Genomic DNA, 26,181 nt, shown 5'->3' on the forward strand with positions numbered 1-26,181 from the left:
GCTACTTTATTAATAAAAACAGTGTTTTCCTCTTCACATTACTATTGACATAGGCTGTGGAGCACCTATTATTAAGATAAGACTATGTACAACTGTGTAAATCTTACATCGTTAAAGACTGCACTTGTTCTTGCCATTATATTTCTTTGCAAAGCTCCAGGCACAGATTAGATGCTGTGTAAGCAATAAGTGACGGTTCACTCTGTGCACTACCACCTGGAAATATTAAGGACAGTCAATGAGGGGGAAAAAATTAGTGATGCTGAGTTTGAATTCTGTAGAAAGAATTACCTAATGATTTTTTCACTGAGTTTTTTTGTTGTTTTTTTTTAAATCTGTGTTTTCAAAGTTTTTTTCATTTAATTTTTTAAGTTTTCTTAAGGACTTAAACATAAAGATCTGTTTAAATAAAGAAGGCTTTTAGTGGAGGAATAAAAAAAAAAATCTAATACCACCTAAAAAAGCTTCAAAGTCAGTCTGTCAGGTTCTTTCTGGCAATGAAGCTCTTGCATTATCTTTTAATGTTGAAATCAGTTCAAGTCAGTGAAATTTCTTTAATGAACTTTAGGGCACATCTTCAAAGAAACCTGCAATTGAACCTGTGGAAAGGCCAATGCCTTTGAACTGTGGAAAAGAAGTTTATCCTAGATTAGCTTGATCTTTTGGTTTACTCTGCCTTCTAATCTAGTAACAAAGATCTAAGCTTTAAGAATACCCCTGAACTGCAGTGACAACCTAAAAGTAGTGTATTGTTGTGGATAAATTCATTACTTCCCTTAGGTTTTGGCATTTTACATTTGGAAGGATAGCAAAGTTGTTTATTTTGTACTGTGACCATGAACATTCTGTGTCTCCCTGAACACTAAATTTTCTTTAGTTTTGTTACTACCTTATAAATTGAAAATTTAACTTCATTTTTGTTTTCATTCGCCCTCTAACATTTCACTGTACTTCCATCCAGTTCAGTCTTTCATCACCCAAATGTGGAACAATGTACCTTCAAATGTGAAAGAAATAACAAAATCTGGAACAAATTATGAAGTGATGGAGAAGGGAAATGCAGAACTGTATGGAAATAAGTGCATTAATGCATAGGCTCTGATGCACATAAGTCTGGTTTGAAGGACACTTCATTTTTAGTTTGAACTTCTGCTTTTAAATTTTACTGTAATATGATATAACATTTGCTTTGGTGAGTACTTGAGGAACTTTTGGTGTTAACAGTATTCTTTTCTATAGAAATTCCTTTGGATTTCAGATTTTGTACTCTTTCCAGGTTACAATAAGAAAAACATGGAAGAGATTTTTAATAGAAAAACAACACTTGGTGGTTTGCAGCTGGCAATCACAGTGCCTCTACTGCTGCTTTTATTTTATTAAGTGGAACAGGTCAATTCAGTATCAGAGCTGACTGTGTTCTTTCTCTGGACAAAGTGAAAATACAGGTCTAGCAAAAGATTAAGTGACCACTAGTTTCTTCCTTTCAATGATTCTGTGAAATGTCTTTTAGTAACCATCTCATTTTGTGGAATCAAGTAGGACAAGAATAGTTATTACTCAGCTGGCAAAGGCAAATACGCCTTTTGTCTATTAATATTGACTTCTATAACTGACATTGTTTGCCTACTTTTAATTACGGATTAATAAGAAATAACACTATGCAAAAAGTGCAGAAACCCAGAGTTAGGTAGAAAATCTCATTCACAATCAGATGAAAAATCCTGTATTTATAAAACTGGATTTTTGAAGAGGGAAGCAGAGAAGGATATAAAATGTGGTTGAAGGAACAGAGAAAAATTGAAAATTGAAATTATATGTTAATCCAGCATTAAAAATTAAATGATGCTATATTTTCCCATATTGCATGTTATTTTGAGATTAAATCCTTGACCTATTAAAGTCAATGGGAATTTCACCACTGACTTGATTGGCTCTATTTCACCCTTCATCTCTGAGAAGCAGTTTCTGCTTTTTATTATTATTTCAAAATGGTATCCTTTCTTTTCTTCTCTCACTCCAGTTTCCTAAGGATTTATAATCTTTTGCATCAAAAGGAAAATTTTTCGTGGTATATACTGTATAGTTGAAATCAAATACCACGCAAAAAGCTAGCTGACCTAATGGGCTGATTCCAGCAGAGCAGACGTTTTGAATCTGGACTTTCTTAGTTATTGAGGGTATAGGATTTTGAATGCTTTTATCCTTTTATTGGTGAATGCACTAAAGTGCATGCAGACAGAGAATGTTAAAGTGGCAGTCAGATAAACTTGTTAAAGCAGTGGGAGTTTTTCCTTTCTTTCTACGTGACTTTATCATCACAGTGGAGTTAAAAGGCAATTAGCCCTTCAGCTCTTTTCTGGCCAGTTTATTGGCATTTTACACACAACTGTTGAATAGACAGTGCCATATTAAAAATTCCAGTGAAGCTGGCCTGGGGATAACAGACTCTAAATTTCAGGTTAATGTAGGTTTCCTTGAGAGGAACTATTGCCAAAAAGCTTGAGTAAAATTATCTAAATACTGTACCTATGCTGCATGTACTCATAGTTGATGGAAAATTGTAGTAGTCTTGCTACATGCTGTGTTACATTTCCAGGGAAATATTTTTATAAAGCGTGTTTGATGAAAAAGTTTATTCCTTTAGTAATAACAGGCTACCCACTGTGTTACTTAAGGCAATGAACATAGTGAGTAGAACTAGACGTTTTCATCATAATAACAATTATACTTGCTTTGCATTTCTGTAATTTTCATCTGAGGTCATTAAAACACTTTACAAACATGGATTCCTTCTTTCAGTATATGAGAAGGTGGGGCAGAGATTATTATGTCAAAGTTTTGACTAAATTTAGTCTAAAATTTGTATTCCTTTTTTTTAAAGAATTGTAAAGCAAATATTGTAGGGGGGGGTTCTCATTTCAGTATCAATAGAAAATCAAACATGTCTTTTGCAGTTCTTGCACCCCAAAATGTTAAGAACCAAAAATTGATTACAGTAATTTTTTATCACTGAGGAGAATGAAATACAGATACAAATCACATAAGCTCACTACTGGAGAGTAAATTGGAATTTTCATAGTATTTCAGTTTTAGTCTGCTCTTGCCAAATAAAATGGGAGGGTTTTGATAGACTTGACTGAGACTATTATTGGGTCTTAATGATGCATTCATTGCTTCTACAAAGAAATCTATTTAATTAAATTTTGTAGCTGATTCTAATTTACTGATGTTAGAACAGATAATGAGAAATCCATTGAGGTCTGTGCGATTGAAAACCAGATGGTAAAAACAAAGAGTAGATCTGATATTTTTAACCTGACCATATGCATTGCTCAAACTCCTCTAGGTTGTATGTCACCTAACTGTGAAATCAACAAAAAAGCTCCTTATAAGTCCAGCTGATTTTGGGATCAGATCCATTTCAAAATAGGAAGAAAAGCTGGTAGGTTTAAAGAACCAAAAGCCCTAGTTTCACTATTTTTTAGTTTGCATGGCCACTCCAGAGAGGACCCTCAGATTTTGTTCAGAGAGTAAATGATGGATTTATGTTCCAGTGTGTCTTAACAATAAACAAAGCAAACCAAAATGCTTTAATTTGCTCAGGTATATAAGCTAGCAGCTTTTTCTTTCCATGCACAACACTATAATTGGAAGTGATCAGCAATAACCACAGGTTTATTTTAAATGGTGTGTATCTGTACTTCAGTTGTCACTGTTAAGAGCTTAAAACTTTGTTTCTGATACTGACAAGCCATCATTAAAGTTGTCTGTAACTTTTGTCTTTTAACGCAGCAAATATATGTTGCAAGTCAACAAAATGGCTTTGTTAAATGGACATTACAGTGTAAATCAAAAGTCTGGAGGTTAGGAAGAGCCAGATTTAAAGTAGCTCGTATAATTTTTATTTTGGTGCCCTTTTTGTACATGTTACAGTGCTTTTCAGTTATACAGCCATTTACTACCTTTTCTATAGCACCTCACTGCTGTTCCATGCTTGCTATCTATTACTGTAAATACATTCTTGAGTTGCATATTAAATGGGACAGTGACTGTGGGAGAGACAAACAATAGTGTTATTGGTCAACTTAGCCCTATCCACTCTCTTGCTACAGATTTCGTATGTGCTAACAAATTGTGTAGGCCAAAATACAGGTATTGTGTGAACTTCTATTTATTTCGGTCATGAGTGGTCTCAGATGTATACGTATAGAGCATTCACAGTACCTCAGAGCAATGAAAACACCTCCATTATGGTAGTAAAAGTATCTGGTCGTCAGGATCAAAACCAGTGCTGAAGCACCAGGAGTGTTTCTGAGTTTTAGGCCATTTCTAACAGTTCTCTGGGCTGCCTAGGCAAAAGTCACTTTTTAACATCTGCAAAATGAGGAAAATAAAATGTACAATTTTATTTTATAGAGATGTGTCAAATATAACATGTTAAAGTCTATACAACTGTTTCAAAAATGAAAAGAACTATAAAAACTGAAGAACTTTACACAAGCCTAATGCATTAGAGCAAATGACCGAGACATCTGCAACAAACAAAGACTTTTGAAACTGTGCCCAGTGTCTGTGCACCATCTTTTCCCACACAGATAATAATGCTCTTTTCATATCACAAAGAAGATGCAGAAAGGAGTTTGTTAGTGTTCTAGAGATAGCCAGATATGGTGATGAGCAGCACAGAGAAGCCCAAGAAGCAAATAGTAGCATAGTTTCAAAACTTCGTTAGTATTGAAAGGCAACTTCACTCTGTAAGAAACATTTAGCCTGTGAACAGAATGACACTGAGATCCTAGAGTGAAAAATAATGTGTGATCATTAGTTAGAAAATAACCATAGTTTATAGACACCAGGGGGCAGAATTAAGATTGCAAGGACAGCTGTAAACCTGGCATTGCCAACCATCTAAAAGGTTATTTATGTTCAAACTCAAACACACTTTACAATTTGAATATTTGAATGGTAGAGAATTGTTGCAAAAAATGTTCTAAATTCGTGGAAACAGAAGTGTTTAAATACAGTTGGAAAAGAAGTGAGACTGCTTGTATATTAAAAATGTATATTTAACTAAAAACTAATTTTAATTAATTTCAGCTAAGGTCCAACACATTATTGTTTGTGGATAAGTTAATCCAGCTTCCTAAATGAAAAACATCAAACAAATCCTTGTTTGAAAGTTAGACCTCTTTTTCTTACTTTCTGAACTGCAGAAAATACTGCAGATAACTGCAGCTTTTTATTTCCAACCTGACCTTCCACGTTCTGAAACTAATTTGCCATACTGCTTCTCAAAGTCTGCTCAAGGACTTCCTTTAGCAGAATAATGTGGTTCTTATTAAGTACATCCTATAAGACCCAGGAGGATTGCATGCAAAGGAAATAAGACGGAGACACAAATGAATTTCCATCCTCCAGTCAGATATATGATATTGATGACCAGGATGTATATGAAGGCTATTGAAAAGAAGACAAAGAAAAAGAATTAAAGCAAATGTCTGACAAATTGGCTGTCTTCATATGCAAAGATGACAAGTGGTCTATACAACTAAGTAGAAGAGATGTAGGCATCAAGCCAAATAGTTATATAGTCAACAAGTCTCTTTGAATCACATGGTTATATGTAACCTCTCTTTTAAATAAGGCCTCACTTTAAATTACATCATCATGAAAGACTTAAAAGCCATGAAGTTTTACATGAAAACTGATAGTTTCTCTTAACTCCAAATGTTGTTTTTCACTGCTATGAATGTTATATTTTTATCAGAAGACTGAGATTTTCTGTTAAAGTGGAACTTCTTTAGGAGCTTCTTTCCCTAGTTTTTAATGAAATGCACCAAATAGAAATAATTGTGAAAATAGCAGCTTTCATTTCAAAGCCTGTTTCTTCCTTAAGTTAAAGTTTTTCTGGAAGGTGACAAAGTCATTTCATGTTAGGATAAGTTGATAAGTTTTGGAAAAATGCATTGAAATAGCTTGAATGTACTATAGTCTCTATAATTCCTGTCATTCTGGTTCTAGTGTGTCTTCCCTAATGTAGTTAAATATAGATTTCAGAGGTGTCACAAGACTGTTGATGAGGAAGATTTATGCTCTATATGTGACTCAGTGCAAGTGTAAATAAGTGAGTGGACTCTGGAACTATCACTATTTTTCATTTCATTCTTCAACAACATGCAGAATTTGGATAATCGGGATTCTAATATGATTTTCCTATTAATCTGTTTTAAACCATGAAATCTGATATTTTCACCATGACTAATCCATGAAATTTGTCAACTTTGTCTGTGATTTACACAAGCTCTATTTATAAAGAGAACTTGTTTGAGTCCTAAGGCATGGAATATTATTTCCCAGCATGCTTTTAGTGTCTTTTTACTAATAAGTATAAACAAAATGTGCTCATTGATTATATTATTATTATTTCAAGATCAGGAGGTAAAACATGAGGAATGTTCAAGAGTATATTCCCCATAGCAGTGTATATGAGTCTTAAGCCATTAAGAAGAAAATAACCTATCATATCAGAGTTGGTAAGAATGGTTGTGATCATAAAGTTTACCTAAAATAATTGGATAACTTGCTTGTAGATTAAAAACATATGTGATACTTGTATGTCTTTATGCTGTAGGCTTTAGAATTAATTGCTGTCAGCATAAAACAGACCAAACAAAAATAGATTTGCATCAATTCTTTGTAATGGGGAACAAAAAAAGCTTGAATGACAGTGAGGATAATTCTATTTTGTATTTGGGGGGGTGGGGGGGTGGCTATACAACGTTCACATACTGGAGTGCAATTACTATATATGGGAAAGAATAAAGATCCTTTATGTAAATGTAATAACATGTGAGTAATACCTTCAAAAGGAAAGAAAAAAACAGAAAGTTAGTCTACTCCAGCTGTCCTCTCTCACTTTGTGGGGGGAAGACATTTGGGGAAAGGCCAAAACACAGATATTCACAAAGCATCCAATTTTTAGTTCAGCATAATGTCTTAATCAGCTTTTACAGAGCTGCTCTGCTCTGTACCAAACATGCTATAAATGTGCAATACATCCGTACATGTAAATAAGTCACACTCCCTGTGGTGATGAGAACAAGATGACTACATATTTCAATAACTGCACAGTGCTGCAGGTAATAGAAAAGCAGCATCGTCTAGTTGTTTTTCAGCTGAGCAGGGGGCTAGAGCTAGAACTGCTGAATACTATGGCTATCTCTAAATCCTTGGCAATTCCTGATCGTACAGTTTTATGAAAGATCTCCAGAAATCATACACATTAACATCACAGATGGCCAGCTTGTGACAAGATCCATAGACTGGAGCCAGCTAGCAAGAACTTGGTCTGCTCTCTAATCTGGTCTTTCTCCAGAAGAAATGACTGTAGATCTGTTTACATGTCCATCAAATTTTCAAAATACAGACATCATCTGTCATGTTCCCTCAATCATGTGATGTGAAATGCCTGTTTTGTGATCAGATGATAGGTGAACTTCTGGTCATGTGCTGAGAAAGGGCTCAGGGAATACAGTCTTCAGGTGTCTTCTGCAAATGTCATGATGTTCTTACGTGGTTGCTGAAGCCATGGCAGGGGAACTCTGTGCCTTTGTGTTTCTGCTTGGCCTTTTCTCTGTCCTGCTTCCTTGATCACTATAGTTCATGCTCTCAAAGGCACAACTGCCTCTTAAACTGATTTCTGAATTAAAACGGTCAACTGGATAATTGATAACTGGAGAACTAATAAGGTTTAACCAAATGCCTGTGAGTTTCCAGAAAGTATAAAGCCATCCCTGATAAAGAAATGAATTCAAAACAGCTACTTACTATCCCTCGTATTATGATTAATCTGAGTATCAAATAAAATTAGCAGTGGGAGGGAGGGGAAGGATGGGGTATTTCTTCCTATAAACTGCAATTCTTCTGTGGAACCGCTTGCTACATGATGCTGTGAGTACCAAAGTTTTTACTGGTTCCAAAAGAGATTTGATTAATTCATTGGGGCGGGAGCAGGAAATCCATCAGAGGGTATTAAATGCTGAGATACTCTTTGCAATGCATAAAATCTGTGCTGTGAAGGTTGCTTAAGCTGGGAGACTATACCGGGAGCCACCGCAGGAGAGAGGATGCTGCGGTGGATGGACCTGTGGTGTGCTCCAATGTTCTTTAGCTCTCTACCAGGCCTCCTGCAGTTACCCCACCTCTCAGAAATTATTGTCTCACAACATTCTAAGAGTCGAGGGGAAGTGTGGCCTCTACTCCAGGCTGGAATCTGTTCTTGACCTAAGAATTATAATTTATTTCAAATTTAACTAAAGTAATTAGTCCAAAAGGATATTTTGTGGAGGGCAGGGAAGAATTTGGGGAAGACAGATGAATGTTTTACACATGATGTTTTGAACTTCCCTAGCTAAGAAGCAACTGAATAAATTTTCTTCTGGTTGCTCATAGTGTAAGATGGAAAGTAAGTGGAATCTCAGCCTTTTAAAATATATTTTGAAAATAGTGTGAGTGAAAACAGATGTTTAGAATGAAAGTGGGATGTTATAAAATCCCATCAAATTTAGAAATCAAAACGATCTATTGATCCTTTTTTTCATTAAGTGCATCTTATTTTGATATCTCAGTATGTCTCTCTACAAATGCAACTGTTCCCTTCAGAATGTTAAAACTTCTCTAATACTACTGCTATAGTACGGAATTTATGAATAATCAATAGGGTTACATAGATTCTGTTACTTATTCATTCTAGATATCCTAGATATTTTGAGCCAATATTTTGATGTATATTTAACCTAATATACATAGAATTGCTTAGGACAGAATTGAAGCTGTGTCAAACTACGAAAGCTTTTGACTTTATCCATTTACGGAACCATTAAGCAAATACTCTTGTGTTTTCTGCATTTAGGCTTTTAAAAAATATTGTCTTTATGTTATAAAGGATTCTGTTTTACATGATTAACATGACATGTTCATGTAAGACAAAATGCTCTCCAGTGTAAATTAGGTCTACAGAATTTACCTAAACATTTGTTGAGTATGAAAGTTCTACAGCAAGGCCTTTTCCTAATGCATACATTTATCAGCTAAAATCTTGATTGTTTTGCCTGTATTATGTCACTCACGTCTGGAAAGAACAGCATCCTGCTGTTTGTGAAGCTGATCTCCTGCTGCTATTTAGCCACTTGTAGGATTCTGTCCCAATTCCTCTAATCCACTCTGTTTCAAGAGCACCATATTTGGACTCCTTCACACATTCTTTTGCTGCTCTGTTTGGGATGCTCTATGAGCTGAATTAGAATTTTAATGCTCTGTTCAAAACAGAAGGAACCTTTTTCTTAAATGAGGATATAAGGAATAATCTCTGCTCCCTTGGATAGAATTTCTACACGTGCACTATATTATTTTCCTTCAAACTATTGTCCAGAAGTTAGGGGCACAATTTCAATATATTGGTTTACTTTATATAAATCAGATCCAATTTGAGGTTTAATGTTGCAGTAAGGCCTGCTACCATCTTAAATTGTTTCTTTCCTGTTGTAACTCCTCATTCAGAGTTCAGTGCTCCTTGTTTCCATTACATCAAAAGTTTACTGATATTTTTTCGAGCTCCTTGTGCAAGTCAGGCCTAATTAAAGCAGAGAACCAAAAGGACTCCAAAAATGGTGTTAGAAATGACGCCAAAACACAAAGTGCGCTGTAGATATTTTTGCCTTACTTTCAAGAAGTCAGCAAAGATTTGCATATGTGTTTTGCCAGTAGCTATTTTCTGATTGCCACATAAAACAAGATTTAGAGAAAACAACTTAAAGCTTGATTGGTATACCTATATATACATTGTGTGTCACTTTACTTCACAGCGAAGCCTGTTAACTTCAGCAGAACTATTTGTGGCTGAGATAGCAATTGAAAAAAACAGGATCGCAGACATGGTCCTTTTAAATGTAGAGCTCCCAGGCTTATGCTTTCTTTAAGATTTGTTCTTTAGTGAATGGGTTTTAGTTTACTGAAAAATAAAAATGTGAATTATGATGCTAACTTCACTCTATGAAAAGAAATAAGTTCCTTGGATGCAATGTAATATTGCATGAGTCTCTGTTGTACAATTTTAAAATTTTTCAGTGCAGTATATATAGCTTACCTAAGTTTATAAAGAGAATAAAGACATTATCCAGGTGAAACGTATTTCAATAATTCCATGAAGTGTCTCTCACTTGTACCAAACTTCCTGCACAGGAGAATTTAGAATGTTTTTAGAGCAAGTACCATGTTTGTTTTAGCTGTAGCTTTCTGCAGTCCAGAGTTCCCTCAGTGTGCTGGATTATCATTGGCAGGAGCCACTGGTGCCAGGACCTGGTGAGAAACACCATCTTGTGAATGGGGTTAGGGATGCAAGTGGAAACTGGAAAAGACAACGGCTACAGCCGTGTGATAATATATATAAATTGCTATCAAGTTTTACAGCTAGGAATGGAACAGAGAAGTTAACGAAGAAAAAAGGGAAAGAAAAAGATTTCAGAAAGTGAAGGTGGAACAGGGAGAGAGGTAGAGAATTATAGGAGGAAGCAAAGGAAACCATACTGAAGAAGTGGGACAAAGAAAAAGTATTATCTGGCCTTTCTTCCTTGCATTTGGCAAGTAATGTGTATGTATTATTTGTTCACAAATGTGTTAACATGTCTAATGATAGAAACTTATAAGAAAGACATTTAGAAGTTTTTATCAAGGGATTTATTTTATGTAATACAAAATTAAGAGATTTGTAAATGATCCATCTATGCAATGTCAGCTTGAAGACTTGTGGTTCTGCTGCTCCTTCTCTGTTTGTATTTTAAAATTAATTGAAAGCCTCATTGTTTTGTTTAAACTGTGAAAGCTTCCAAGGTCAATGAGTGAGGTAATTGACCTGCCTCTTGTAGGACAAAAATATGTATGTTAAATTGCATAATTAGTTTTAATTACATAATTATGGTGTTTAATGTGTGGGGGTCAAAGGTTACTATTACATTTAGAAGTCATGGCAAGAAACACAAAAATAAGCAACATAGTTTAATTCTGTGTTTCTTTGGGTTTTAAAAAAGGGGTCCACTGTGATCTGTCCTTGACCTTGGATATTTGATGATTATAGAAAATAATATATTGCTGTTATACTTTTTGGAATCATAGAGACACCTTTGTAAATGTCTAAGTGACTTTACCAAAGACTTCATTTAGGTTTAGAGTACACGAAAGTTAATCAACAGTGGGAACTCAACTGACAGCAATTTAATCTGATTGGGAAAGGTAATTACATGATTACCAGGAGTGTTTATATATGGACAAGGATATTTTTATTGGAAAAAACCCTAATTGCTTTCTTACTGAGAAGAGAAAAACCAAACAAATTTGTTGTCACAGGTTAAGAGGACATCCTTCGTTCCTTGAGACAGCTTCTTTCCATATTTTAGTGACAAAATGAACTCATAATTCTTTGCAAATTTGCACTGGGATTATGTTATGAGTTCCTCTGTTTCTAAACTAGAAATAATGCCATCATTAACTTTTGTTTAAGAAGCTCATTGCTTACACATTAATTGTGTGATAGCCTAAAGATGTCACGATGCTTGTAATTCATGATCTCTTTTACTGTGTGTAAACACTGTTGCTTAAATAAAGGTTGATTTCACCAAACTTAAACCTAAAGGTCCATTATACTAATGGATATTTCTGGGAAGGAAGGCATTATTTGTTTTTCCATGATGGTAAAAAAAAAAAAAGAAAAAAAAAGCACTTTGTACAAGATAGGTAGATAAAAGATGGTGTTCCTAAAGGCTAGAAGAAAAAAGTCCCACTTTAGGTTCTCTGAATGGTCCTTTAGAAAATGCTCTTTCAGTCTATTGACAATGAAGGGAGTGTTGGGAGATGAATCTTCATTAACAAACATTAACCTCTGTGCATACCTCCCTGAAGTGCACTACAGAGTAGAATCCCGTTTGGCTAATAAATACTGGCTTGCTCCAAAGCCTGTTTAAATAATGGGCCAGGCCTGGCCTTGGCACTTTGTATGATGGTGTTAGACACAAAAAAAAGAAATTGAAACTTAAAAGAATAACTTCGTATCTCCTCAGTAACTATTGAACGCATTCTGCCAATGGAAATGGGATACAATCCTCTAAAGGCTGGCTTCTAATGAAAAAGTTAATGAACTAAACGTTAAGTAAGGAATAAATGAATTTTTTAAATGAACTATGTAATTATGGGAAGTTCTGTGATTCATTCCATGTTATAAAAATCATTTGTTCTCCCTTTTGCTAATTTTTCCCTAAATAAGTTCTTTAGAAAATATTACAATTTTGAATTGTTTTTCTAAACCAGATGATCCAGTCACTGTTGGAGGCACATAGCCACGGCAAAATCTCATGCTGTACATTGATCACCTGTCCAACCTTTGCCTAGAGTGTGATCCCCAGTTCCTTCAAGAGATCCATCTTTACCAGTCTATAAAGAAGAAGAGGAGGAGGGAGACATCTGGGATATTCAAGTATCAAAGTTTAACACCAGAGCAGGTTGAATCTCCATTTATATTATTCTCTATATATGTTGCTAGTATTGACTTGGATATTTGGCTGAAGATTTTTTTTCAGTAATTATATAGTATGCTCTGAAGTTTTACCAGCATTAAGGCATTTTTGTTTAGACTCCTCACTTACTGAAACTACGTACGCATTTTTCATAGTTCTGTGGTGTGAAATTGAATCCAAAGTCATTCTGCTATGAAGGAAGTTAGCTAATCCTGAGCATGCCTGGCAGTCTGTACCTGTATCTCAAACCCATGCTGACCACAAAGACCAAAATGGCTTGTTTAAAACTGTCCAGTGTACTGTAGTTGTACTAGTCTGTATTTAGCCCACGCAACTAAATCCAGGTCCTCAGCAAGTAGGCTCATTTTCATTTGCTTGCTTCAGGCAAGTTAAACTTGCTTCTTACTCTTCCTCTTCCATTTCCATGAGGAGTTTGATATCCACAAAACAGACAAGGTTTCACTTACTGTCCTAAGGACTGCCCCTTTAGGAGTCTAGCACAGCCCACACACAATCCTGGAATATGTCCAACTTGTTCTTTGAGCAGAATGTGAACCTCTGACCTTCTGGGCCTCCGGCAAGAGTGCTGCCTACTGAGCCACCAATACCCAGGCCATCAATAAGTTTTAAATGCCAGTTGCAGACTTCACAGAGATAATGACTTCAGTGTGTAAAGGTTTTGTTGTGGAGGCTGCAGTCTCACATATGGCGTGACAGAGTAAATATGCTAAAACCATAGAGAGCTGTTGCATAACTCGCCTTGATATAACAGTTTTTGTAATATGTTTCAAGGCATGGAATATTATTTAAAGGGACCCTGTTATGTAGGCTTAGGCCCAAAATGAAGCTATTATAAAAAGAATGTTTAGCAAAACCAGAAATATGTCCATGAAATTGTTGGAGTGGGAATTTCAGGGTAAACTTGCTTGGATTTAAACAGTTGCCTGCATGACATTGCACTGTTGTGCTAGGGAATGAGAACCAGCAAATGAAAATACTATTAAGTGAGAATCAGAAACTGAAGCTGAGCAGAATTAAGATATTAGAAGTCTATTACTATTGTTATAACTTCTTGAAAATCTTACCACATCCTCAGAAGGAAGAGATGAAAAAAAAAAATTCCAAATTAGTAATTCAAAGCAGCATTAATGACACATATAAATAAATGTATTTGGATTTTACTATTATTTTTAACCTGCTCTCAAGTAAGTTCTTGTATTTTATATACTTATAAAGAACAAATTAATATGAAATAAGCTTTAGGGTTTTGGTACATCTCAGTTTTACTAATGTTCTGTATTTAAAATTTAGCATTAAAAGGATACAAAAGACATGTTGATGTTTGTGAAAATCAAACTGATAAATGTGATTACACAAAATGTTATTTATAGACTTGGATCAAGAAGGAAAATGTAGCCAGATTCAAGCTAAGACTTACATTATGGAAAGGCTGTTAAATAAATTGCATGAACCTTCTATGGAGCAAAGGCCAGGAACCCAGGACTCCTTTTTCCAGCTGAGCGCCCAAATCACTAGGCTACAGACTCTTGCTCCCTCTTGTGTTCTTTCTCTGGCCCAATGAATCTTGAATTATTTTCTGTACAATGATACAGCTTCAATAGGAGAGCTTTAATATATCCCTTTCCTCGTCCCAGCATTTAATGCAGCCAGTAGCCTGTTGGTTAGAACATGCTGCTAAAAGACATTGCTTTGACTTCTAGACTGAAAAGGGAATTGGACCTGGGGATTTTGCTTCTGGGAAGAGTAGCCCTGCTGCTAGGCTAGGGGTGACTGCTGTTCATGTACCATTTTAGAAAGAAACAGCACCTGAAGGATTTTGTAGGAAACCCACCTGGTTGGTGTTTATTAGGCTGGCTTTGAGAACACCTGTCGGATCAACCTCCTCAGACCATCCATGCAGGGGTGGGCTTCATTTCTAGCTCCCAAGCAGGCTAGATGTAAGCTGTGCACTGAGGTGGTCGGTCCTGGCAGGGCAGGTAAGCTCTGGCCATGCACAGAGATGCAGCTCCTGTGTCTGGCCTGTCGCACCATCGAAAACTGTATTGTCTTCAGAGAACAGACATCTCCAGGACGAGATAGAGGCCTTGAGGATCACCATTTTGGCTGGAGGTGCCTAAATTCTCCACATGTCCTCTTTTTAATTCCCATATTTTTAGGTGCGTAATTAGTTTATTTTAATTGAAGAGCTCCTTTGGATGTAGAACTGAGGGATTTTATGAACCTGTTTTTCAAACATAAGCTAACTGTAAAAGAATGTGTTATAATTCAACAAGATGATAGGGAGAATTTCTGGTTCAAAAGTGCATTGACAGTTACGAACCATAGACACGGTGCATACTGAAGCTCTAAAAAGTGAAATTGCTTTAAATGTGTTAATGCTTTTCAGGCATTAATGTAGAGCACTGTGCATTAGATCTGAACTCAGGGACAGTCAACTAAATTAACTGCATTGCAGTTATAAAACAAATGTTTGTCAAAATTTCTGACTTAATTCCTAGGCTATCATTTTATTTTTTTCAGTGTGTATGTTTTTATTAAGTGCTGCAGTGCAGGTCTTTATTCATGCAAATGCATTTATCTGCCTCAATGGAACTATTCTGGTAAGTCAAATGTCTAAGATCAAATAGGATGAGTTTGGTTTTCTTTTTAATAGAAATTCTAATTTTGAAAATGACATCTGTGAATTATTTTCAGGCTGAAGAGCTACAGACAGTATAAAATTAGAACTGTGGATTTCCTTAGCAGTATTTTTATTATTGTTTATACCTGTTTAAAACACTGGAGAAATAATATGATTCATTGCACGTTACTTTGCTGGCAGTAGATGTGTCACCTAGTTTAGTATCCAAATGTGAACTATTGCTGCTTTGTAATATGGTAAATTGGGGGTGGAGGTGGGAATAGAAACTTATATTCATGACAGGCTGTTGGTTTTAAAGACAGGTCTTTTTCTGCTTCGCTAGTGTCTATTTTCATTGCAGTGGAGCTTTTTATATAGTAGGATAGCAATCAGCAGAAGTAGGAAGGATGCAATCCATATCCTGGTTATTGACTGAGTAGATTTATGTGCAGTTCATTTGGCAGCATTTATGTTTCCACACACAGGACTTTCACTGTCTCATAATCTGTCTAAAGAACGGCTACCATTTGCACAAGTTAACACTATCTCTCCTTTCACAGTGAACAGAAGTTAAATTGATAAAGATTGTAAGTCAACATCATATTAATGATTTTGTGTGCATGGAGACCTACCGGTGTAGGGAACTGCTTGGCACAGTGTTGACTTGATTGCTCTAGAGAAGTGGGTGTGTGTTTGTGTGTTAAAGGGGGTGCTTAGATACCAGTGTTATGAATTTGGGATAAATAGCTAAAAAAACACTGTAATAACCCACATAATGAAACAGAAGGATAGAGAGGACTGAAAGAAAACTGGAGTCGGAAAACTGAGTAGGAGAGCGGAGGAAACAGAAACATTTCTACAGGAGGGAAAATTTTTGAAAGCTGTGAATTGATAGAGTGGTAAACTTTGGAGGTGAGTAGAGGTCTGCAAGAATGAATAAATTTTGGATAACTATGGATAAACTATACTACATGATTCTAGTAGATTTGAATCGGTGTAATTTGGGAAGCCTTGCATAAGGCAGTTATAATAATTAAAAGTCGTGATCAATAAGTATCTTGAGAGAGTCAGGTAACAGTCAAATGCAAGAAAAGCTATAGAAATTAAAAACAGACTTGCAGTTCAAGTCACATGAAAATTAGTATTTAATTTGGGAACAGCATTTTCAAGATTACAGATAGGAAGGGTAAAAAGAAATGACAGTAAAGATGACTTATATGTTAGTTAAAGTTCAGATTACAGGCCTTATCCTCCCAAGTATAAAAACCATCAACTGCATTATCAGTTAGCAAAAAAGAAAAAAAAGTAATATGAATGCTGTTGTGTTTTCCCTTGATCATGTTTAAATGAAAACATTTTTCATGTTATTGTGTGTTTTGATATTTTTGTTTTATATGAGAGGTTTCTTGATGGATGATTAGTAGCAATGATTCCCCACCTTAAGTCACTTGCTATCTTGAACAGGAAAAGATTGCATGGCCTGGTCTCACTGTCCCCTCTTTAGTGTTGTTACAAAGAAAAAAGACTGTTTACAAATGTGTGAAACTTATTTGCATTTGCTCTTGGAAATACTTAAGCTGCTAGGGAATTTTTCAAGTTAACAGAGTTTTTGATAGAAATTGTTGCTTTATCAAACCTGAAGCCTCTCTCATATCAAGGGTAGTTTAAAGAAACTTCCCTTAGGAAGCTTTACTTTCAAATAGCAAATAACTAATTTATTGAAAATGGAACTGCTCAACAAGAAACCTTGAGAGAAATCTGCATTACAATACCCAGAGCGTAATAGTTAGGGCATTATCCTTTAAGACATGCGACTTTGGTTCAATTTCCTTTTCTGAATCCAGCTGAATAGAGACTTAAACCCAGTTGAATATCTAATGCATCCAAGGCAACTGTCATTACCACTGGACTATTGTCTGTAATAGGTTGGGTATCTCTGCTTTTGTGGAAATTCTGAAAGGATTTGTCCTAATACTAACAAGACCTTTCTGAAATCTTCAGAATTCTTATAGGCTAGGGAAGAACCTTTGTGCCTAGCTTTATTCATAACCTCCAGGCTCTGAAGAAATGCCTGTAATAACCATTATTTTATATTTTCATACCAGGCAACATTTATTAATCTGGACTCCAAACTAAATCTCAATCTCAGACTCCATATAGAGCTGTCTTTCCATGCCTCTGGTTATTCCTGTCAGCTGTCTCAGGTTTTTCTCTGTTTTTACTATATCCATACTTCTAACCGTTCAACCAAATCTGCCTAGAAGTAGTACTTGGGATATAACAGCAATTAATTTAATGGCATTTTTTCGGTATAGTTTTCTATCTCTGTTTTTGCACCTTATGATTTATTATGACAAGGTGAACTCAGGGGTGATCACTGTTGAAGATGCTTCTAGTTGAAATGTGCATCTACTGAAAAAAAAAAAAAAATTCCAAAACCTGTAGTAAGTAATTTGATTGTGGCTGGGACATTGTTTTGGAATATGCAGTCGATGATGGATTCCACGAAACTACAGGAATCAGGATTGTTTTGTGCCCTGTCAGTGGGTAGGTATTCTTCTGAGATTACCAAAAGGGATCAGTTACCTTGGTAATGTGTCCACCAATATTTATTGTGTCTATTTCTTTACACAGGCTAACAAACATTCATCATGTGGGAATGTTGGTCGTGATCAACTTGAGCTGAATTTAAATTGATGACCTAAAGGTTAAAGTCTTTGTATCCCATTACCTCTCCCTTGGGCTGTCCAGTCCCACTTCAACTGGGTTTAACACCATTTTTAGTTTATCAGTGTCTTTGGAGGAAGAGCAGTCTTTAGAAATGTTGATCTGACAAATACCATCGATATCCTGTTAAAAAAAAAAAATTAAAAAAAATTCAGTATGACTTTTGCAGCTTGTCAATACTTGAAGAAGGTTCTGAACAAGTATTCAGATGCTGGACTAATAACTTAACCAGCCTGTTAGGTAGCTTTAATCCAGTCATATGGAAACATAATGCAGTGTAGCAGCCCAGTGAAACATGAAACTATGAGAACAGCTGAATAAATTTAAACACATTTTTGAACATTCTAACCTTTGTCATAAAAATCTGATAATATAGAAGAAAAGCTAATAACACTTTCTTTTGGTTTTGTTATTCTGTACAGTAGTTGAGAAGACTTAATATTTCTTGTGGTTGCTGACTTTAAAGAAGTAGTGACAATTTCTGCTTTTTGCCCCATATGAAGTCTATTCTTTCTCACTCATTAAGGAATGAATCTGGTTTCTGTTTTATTCAATATTGTATATACATCTCACTCACAAATATTTAAACTAAGTAAATATAGAATCTTAAACATGGAATATGCTTTCATTCTAAACTGGTGGCTGTGGGAAAAGGTAACAATATTTTATTCAAATAGCAGTGGTCCTTTTGGAAGAGAAAAATAAGTGTTTTGCCTAAAAATTGGATAGGCTTGTGTTTTCTGTAGGGCAGCAAACTTTTTACCAGATTATACCTATATTGTTATATTTATATGTATAAAATTCAGACTATAAAGGATCTATAGGAAAGGGTTTGCAGATACTCACTTCAAAAACACATGGCTAGTATTCAGCCCCTATATCTGGGGCTAATTTAATTCTTCTTCTCCATTCAAAGTGCCTCACTCCTGCCTACAAATGCAGAACAGATTCCCTGTATTTTGTTTCTTGAAAGTACCGTCATTTTATTCCTAACTGGGAATAGCATGAAATGGAAATACATTTATGACTCTACTTAAACAAACACCAAACAAAATAAAAGCAGGGATAATCTGAAAGATAGTTCCATAACAAATTGATGCAGAAAAATGCAGGAATATGAAGCATATTGAAAAGTACACAACTGACATTTTCTCCAGGAAGATTTCCTTTAGCAAACTGATTTTTGGAAGCAGCACAATGTGGCATACCTAGAGTACTTAATTAATTTTGGCTTTATGGCCAGTCCAAACTGGTAATGCAAATTCATGGTTTTAATTTGATCCATGCAAGTAAAGTTCAATACAGGTCTAGGTATGCAGCAGGTCTAGATCCTGTTCTTAAGATACAGTTAAGAGAGTTGTAAAAATAAAGTTTTATTAAACTTAATACAATGACTAGTGGGCATTTGTGCTTTCCAATGTTATGTCTGTGTGACTCTCCTATGTATATTCCTCACTCTTCTTCCATGTATATTGTACAGTCTGAAATGCTGAGGGATACTGCATTTTACATCCTGAGGCACAGTCATGCGGAGGCTTTCTTGAAAAAAGACAAGCTCTTTGTTATGTTTTGGAGTCTGTGGTTCAAACTGTAGCTTGTGTAGGTAGCTAATGGGTTCGACCAGCTCCTTCAGTAAAGCCTGGATCCTTTTGTGGGTAATATATAATTGAAACATAAAATAAGCTTTGATTATAAAAGGTGTCTTCTATAAACAAAGACAGTTACAAATATAGCACTTCGGGTTTACAAGGCAAAATCAGACCAAACCTCAAAACAGAAATGGAAACTAGATAATATTTTATTATGCGTTACAGAGATGTAATGAACTGATCAATATGAATCTCCTTTGTTGAATTTGATGAGGTCGCAGAATTAATTTTAAAGGGGAGACAAATCCACCCTTTATTTTAATTGATATTTATGTGTAGACCAAGTACCTGAACTGGACCGGTGGTGAAGACTGCTTTAGCGAAGTTTAGTATTGCTTCTCTTTCTTCTTTTGTTTTTCTATCAAATAGAAAAAGAAGATGTGAGAGAACATAAAATGGTTTAATCTCCATTTTGTCGGAACAGGAGGGTAGAACAGTATTTTCCACAAGATTCAGTGGCTATTGTTGACTTTTTTATGTTAAACCTATGTTCATGGAAATCAATGGCAAAAACTTTAGGGATTTACAAAAGGAGGTTTGGGATATGTTAGTTTTGCCCTCTGTAATTAGGCATAATAAAGAGCTTTGTGGTGTAGAGTTTTTTAAACAGCTTTGTCTGGAGCTACTCTTCCAAGCTCTGCTGGTTGAAATGTTACAGTAATGAATCCTAAATTCAAAGATGATTTCTTAAGAGTGTGGCTTTGTTCTCCTGTGCACACTGACAGATACAGGGAGAGCAAAACCTTTCTTTGGTCTGAGATCAGTACTCTAATGAAAATGCAAATACTTGTGTATGTTACCACAGCTCCCATAGAAGCACCCTTCACACATTGGGTTTTCTTCCTCACTTTGATTGTCTGTACCAGCCCACAAATTCAGTCTGTGTTGGCACAGAGCCCCCAACATGGAAAATCAAGACAGAAGTGTCCTGTCATGTCTCCCCATGCTTTTATTTCCCATCTCTTTGAACTGTCCTTCTTCTGAAATTTTCCACTTCAGCTATGTGATTACTCTAAGTACTTCCTTTTACTAAATTTGTTAAGTGAATCTAGACCTCTGAGCTCCAAGTACCGTTTTCATATGAACATAAGCTCTTTTTCTCCTTGTGGACATCTTAACTCTGCTGTGCAGAATGAAGTACAGTCCCTTTGTCTGTAGTTGTAATATACTTCATTAGTTTCCAGAAGACAATAACTTGCTTTATTTCCATTTTATAAGGATTAATTATACTAGAAAAAGCGCTCAAATAGCAAACAGAAAAGGAAACCAGATGTTGCATAGTTATTTAGCCAGTGTTATTTGCGGACAAATATTTAAGCTATGTGATTTTGGTGGAACCTTTGGAAGCTGGCTACTGAGTGAATAAAATATCCAAAGTATATGTGAAAATATATTTTGCCCGATAGTACCATTCTTTTACCTAACTATTGCAGGTAAATACTTTATCAGTCCCTGGCCAACAAATTTGCAAAAGTATTTGATTAGTACAGGAACAATCCCCAAGGCATATTGTGTATAGAGTCATAATTCATAAATAGGCTTTTGTTGCATAAGGCACAATTGCACATTTCCAACAGTTTCAGTTTTCTGTGTGCTAATAAAATGGTATAGTGATAAAACTCTGTACAAATTTGTTTTTCTTATAGATGCAGAATCTAAAATAATGAATGTTTAGAGCAAGCAAATGAATTCATCATCTGAACACAAATATTTAAATGTGTTTCAATGAGAGCAAGCTTCGCTTCTGGAAATAGTGTTTTGCAAAACAGACATGTGCAATTTCTCTTATAGCAATGGTTTGTATAGGCAGTTGAAGGCATATTTAAAAGTTAGCATGTGTTCCTAAAACTGTTTCTATCTGTTTTAACTAATTTTCATGTCATTTAGTACCTGTAAGATTTGCAAGACATCGTTCTAAAGTATAGAAGCTTCCTGTTCTAAGCATCATAGGACAGACAAGAATATCAGTTTATATTGTCCCTTTCATCGTTTCTACATTCTTGACATCTCAGAAATCCCAAACTGTGGTATCTCCCCAAATTTGTCTTCCACCTGTCTTCTTGAGCACCTAAAGCTTGTCTTCTGCCAACCAATCCTGTCAAAGACAATGTGCCTCATGTCATTACTAGAAATTATCTAAATGACAAATGTTGCAATATTCCAGTTACTAACATCCCAGCACTTATATGGATATGCCTCATATTCAGCTTTGGCTACCCATTTCAAGGAAGCACCTTATCCGTATTTTGCCAGATTAGCTCTTTTAACGTTTTTCACCCAGCATTTCGATGTCTCTTTTCTTATAGCCTCTAGTGGCTCTTCATTCTCTCATGTAGTCCTTCTGCTGTGCTCTCCTTTCCCTCTACAACCTTTTCCAGCTGCAGTATTCCTTCCAGGCTTTCAGCTTCATTTGACTTATTTTCAAGCCTATCTCCAGCCTCTTTTCCCTTCTTTCCTCTTTCCTCATTAGTAACCTGCAGGCTCTTCAAACTCTCTTTTCCCAAACTTAAAACCCCACTTTCCCAGGTTATGTCATCTATTTCCTGCCTCTTCAGCTCTTTCCTACTGCTCTCCAGTGGCACTGAAGTTTTGTAACAGTTGTGTTACAGTAATTTTCACTGTTCCATTCTAACCTTACAATATCCTGTTATTGGGTCCATGCAGGTGCTCAACCTGATGGACTTTGCACGGAGCATAGTCAGAGAAAAAGAAAGTATGTAGCTTCTGTCGTCAGAGATGACAATAATCTGTTCCTCTTTTTATAATACCATTTCCTGTTTATGGGAACCCATTGTTGCTGACAGTTTATTGTAAAGAGGCATCATTCTTAAATGCACATTCATCTTAAGAAGTTTGTGCATTTTTTTACTATATGCAAGAATTGTTTGCTTTATGTAACTATTTCCCTTGTCTAAATGTAACTCGCAGAAAGTGATGATAAATGTTAAATGGTTCTTGTAAAACTGTTAAATTGTCAGTTTCAAAACTTAGTAAAACACTGATGTTTTCATTAGATCCCAGCACTGAGGAATGTCCAGCTTTCATCATAACAGTGTTGTTTAGTTCCATGTAAGTCTAAATACTCGGCCCTTGGGAGATATCTTACTGTCACCTGCTCCTAAATTGAAAATTATTTGTTCAGCCAAAGGGTTGGGTTTTTTTTGGAAAGGAATCTTTTTCTTCAACAGACATCTTTGATGTGGGACAGAATCCCTTCAATGTAAAATAAATCAAAGCCTCAGATGCTATTAAACAACCTTTTAGTTTAAATATATCCAGTTCTAGATAACCAAAAACTGTTCTTTCCTGCCCTTGTTGTCTCTTTCTCTATTAAGCAGATCTGTAGATTTTTAGACAAACAGTTCTATCGGCTACATCATGAGCTTCTAGCACTTTGCTGATGAATAAAAACGTGGTGTTAAGTAAACTTATTTAGAACACATTCTCAGTATAAATATCTAAAAGCATTTATCTTGAATAACAAAGGTACAGCAGTCAAAGACAGTAGGTTAATATCATTCAGCATAAAATAGAATAAAAAAGCTGAATGTTTCTCATCTCACCTAAACAATTAACAGAATCAATTTAACTCATAATGTCAGAAAACTCCTAAAACTGTATAGTGCAAATACAACCTTGATTTAGTTGTGTGTAAATAAGAACTGTTGTCACATTCACCAAGCTGCATCTGGCTTACGCCTAAACAACTACTTTTTTTTTTTTTTTTTTTTTTTTAATAATGCCCTCTTTATCTTTAAGAGGCATAGAGATGTAGGGCCAAATCAGATTTTGCTTGAAAAGAATGAAGGAATGCATAAATAAATATATTAGTACCTAGTTGAAGCATATTGTTTTGAATTCTGTAGGGCTTTTTTAAAATAATGATTGAGAATATTAGCAAGTAAGTTCTTCCAGTAGATATGGTTCTTCAGGATGGAAAAGGAGCATGAGGCAAATATTATGAGACTAGAAAAAAACTTTGAAAAGAACCAGATACAGAAAGGAGGAAACAGATCTTAAATTGTTTTACATTTATTTTCCTTGTCCTTGTACAACCAAGAAGCCCCCAAACAAAAACCCTACAGAAAGCTCATGGAAGCCTGAGGTGTATTGCATCTCTGAAAACCTTAGAGTATACATCTCAAAACAGAAAAAGAATGTCTGCAGGTCTTTTTTTTTATCTGGGAATATTCTGTCCAGGAACCTATGGAAGAACAAGAGTTGGCGTCTTACCCAAATCATTCTCGTCAGCTGACAGCAAGGTACTACACAGCGCTATACATTCATACCCTCCTTGACTCCACTGAAATAAAAAGCTTCCAGGCCCTGTCTGCTGAATCTGACCTCTTGAATACATTTCTGGTATGTCATACGAGACATTACATCTAGCCTTGAATCTCCTTGGTATCTCCTGTATTTATGCATTCTGTCTCCAGATCTGCTCCTTTGTGGCAGTCGCGTTCAGAATGCCACGTGTACGATATGACTATTATAATCCTAGCCTCATAGTCTGCACAGAGGAATTTCTTAAATATGTGCCCTTTACTTATAAAACACATGTGAAAATTACAGATGGATGGAGAAAAATGCTTCTGTGCTGTTCCTTTCTTTGCTTTCATCGGCAAGTTTCAGAGTAATTTGGTCTCTGAGGTTTTTTTAATCTTCTGTTTTCCTATTCTGATGGTGGTATGTCCACTTAGCTAGGGAACATTTATCTTTCTAGAAACAGCCTGTAACACTTTTTCTGCTTCTTTTCCTCCCCCAAAGTTTTTTTCACTTCTGACACTGTAAGTTCTTTGTTGCTTAGTCTTTGTTTTTAAAACGAGAAATTATTCTATTGACAACAAACGCTGTCCTACTGGAACAGGGCTGTGCCATTATTGGTGGCCTTTTGATGCAGCACCAGACACCTAAACATTAGGTGTCTCTTCCTGATATTAGAAAAATGCCAATTAAAGAGGTGGTGATTGAGGAAGACCTAATCAACAGAGGTCTCAACATGTCTTTTAACATGAAGTATAAAGAAAAATCCTACTTAAAGGATTTTTACCATAGTCTTGATCAATTATTTGCTACAGGGCCACAGAGATGAGAAAGTAGCAAAAAAAAGATGTCTACTTTATTCCAGGTTCAAAATACTGATCAGGTAATTAACAAATAAGTATAACTTGGGTTTTTTTTTTCTTTGTATATAATGAATTTATAATGAAGGCAAAGCCCAGGAAAATAATTAACAATACTAAAATGTGTATGACATCTATTTCTGTTAGTACTATGGACTTCGCTTACAAAAATAGCAGATCTCAAATGATTATGTGCTAGATAGCTTTTTATACAAAGGGTCTACACAGCCCACTTATGGGCCAGGAGGTCATTGCATTATATACTGTATGAATATATATATGTATTTATGATCCTGATAGTGTAAAAGAATGCTTTTGAGTATGTAAATAAGGTCAGTATGTTTGTATGTGTACTAAGCAAGGATGATTTGTATTTCTGTGTGCGTATGTGTGTGTATATACACACATGTTCATTTTATGCATACATACCTATTAAGCAAGCTTAAACAACACTATGCAAGGAGGTGTCTAAACTTGTTTCTAGGTTCCAATCCTGTTTACAGCCTCTGGGCATTATTTTAATGTAAATAATAAATAGGAGGAAGAAAGGTCTCCACTAGAATTACTTATTTAACAGCATTTTTCACACCAGTTTAGTAATCTAGTAAATTTATTTCCATAATGGACAGCAATGGACAGGAAATAGCTGTCATGGCTGCTACCAGTCTGACAACTGTTGGCTTGTTGAATCATGGTTTCTAGAAGCCTAATCCGAAGCTTTCCCTGTAGTGATATTCAGATTTCCTAGTATTTAATTTCTTTTTTTTTCCTAGCGGGTGTTGATTGTATTTATATACTTTTTTATTTACCTATCTCTCTTTTTCTATTTTTGCTTTCTCTTATTTATGCAAGTCAGAACTTCAGCACCTTCCCTTATCCTTGTATTGAGGGATTTACTATTCCTATAGAGAACTTAAAGAGTCCATTTTCTACATATATACCCATATAGGAATTTCTCTGATTACTGAAGCCTTGCATCTTCTAGGCAAGGTTTTATTCATCATGACCTGACTATAAAATCAAGGTTTAAATGGTAGCTACAAATTAAATTTGATAATAGTGTCTAAAGATTATGAAAAGATGTATCAGTAAATGATACTATATACACATATGTGAAGAGCAAAGCAACCTGCTGTTCTTCCAACAGTTATTACTCTGGGACACTCAGATTTGTTAAGAGCAAAGTTATGGAGGCATTTTCTATATGCCATTGTCATACTTCTAGTAATTTTTGAAGACACTAGAAAAGGCTGACTTATTGGTAAATAGACTGGTCATATTGGTAGTAGAACTTAAATACACTAAATATTTACATGTGCTGTAGGTCTACCAGTTTGTAAGAACATAAAAATTCCTTCTTTTTCAGTAACTGTTTTATATGGTGTCGTTTTTAACAAAATTTTCAGAAATCGGTGTTTATTCAATACAGAATGCACAGAACTGTTTTGTCAATCAGACCTAAGCCTTCTAACTTGCAT

At 35.4% G+C, this 26,181-nt stretch overlaps 1 protein-coding gene across 10 annotated transcripts in view; it reads left to right on the forward strand.

Annotated features, from left to right (window-relative positions):
- The window catches only part of ERC2 (ELKS/RAB6-interacting/CAST family member 2), a 556,068-nt gene that overhangs the window by 481,568 nt on the left and 48,319 nt on the right, over positions 1 to 26,181 (forward strand). For 9 of the 10 annotated variants that reach the window (XR_011329694.1, XR_011329696.1, XR_011329695.1 and 6 more), the window contains one exon: positions 12,358 to 12,548. The exons of the other annotated variant lie outside the window; for it this stretch is intronic. The gene's annotated coding sequence lies outside the window, so the exon portion shown is untranslated. Of the gene's footprint in view, positions 1 to 12,357; positions 12,549 to 26,181 lie in introns of those variants that run through there. 10 annotated transcript variants of the gene reach the window in all.

This window comes from Haliaeetus albicilla, chromosome 24 (genome assembly GCF_947461875.1).
Source record: "Haliaeetus albicilla chromosome 24, bHalAlb1.1, whole genome shotgun sequence".
NCBI lineage: Eukaryota > Metazoa > Chordata > Aves > Accipitriformes > Accipitridae > Haliaeetus > Haliaeetus albicilla.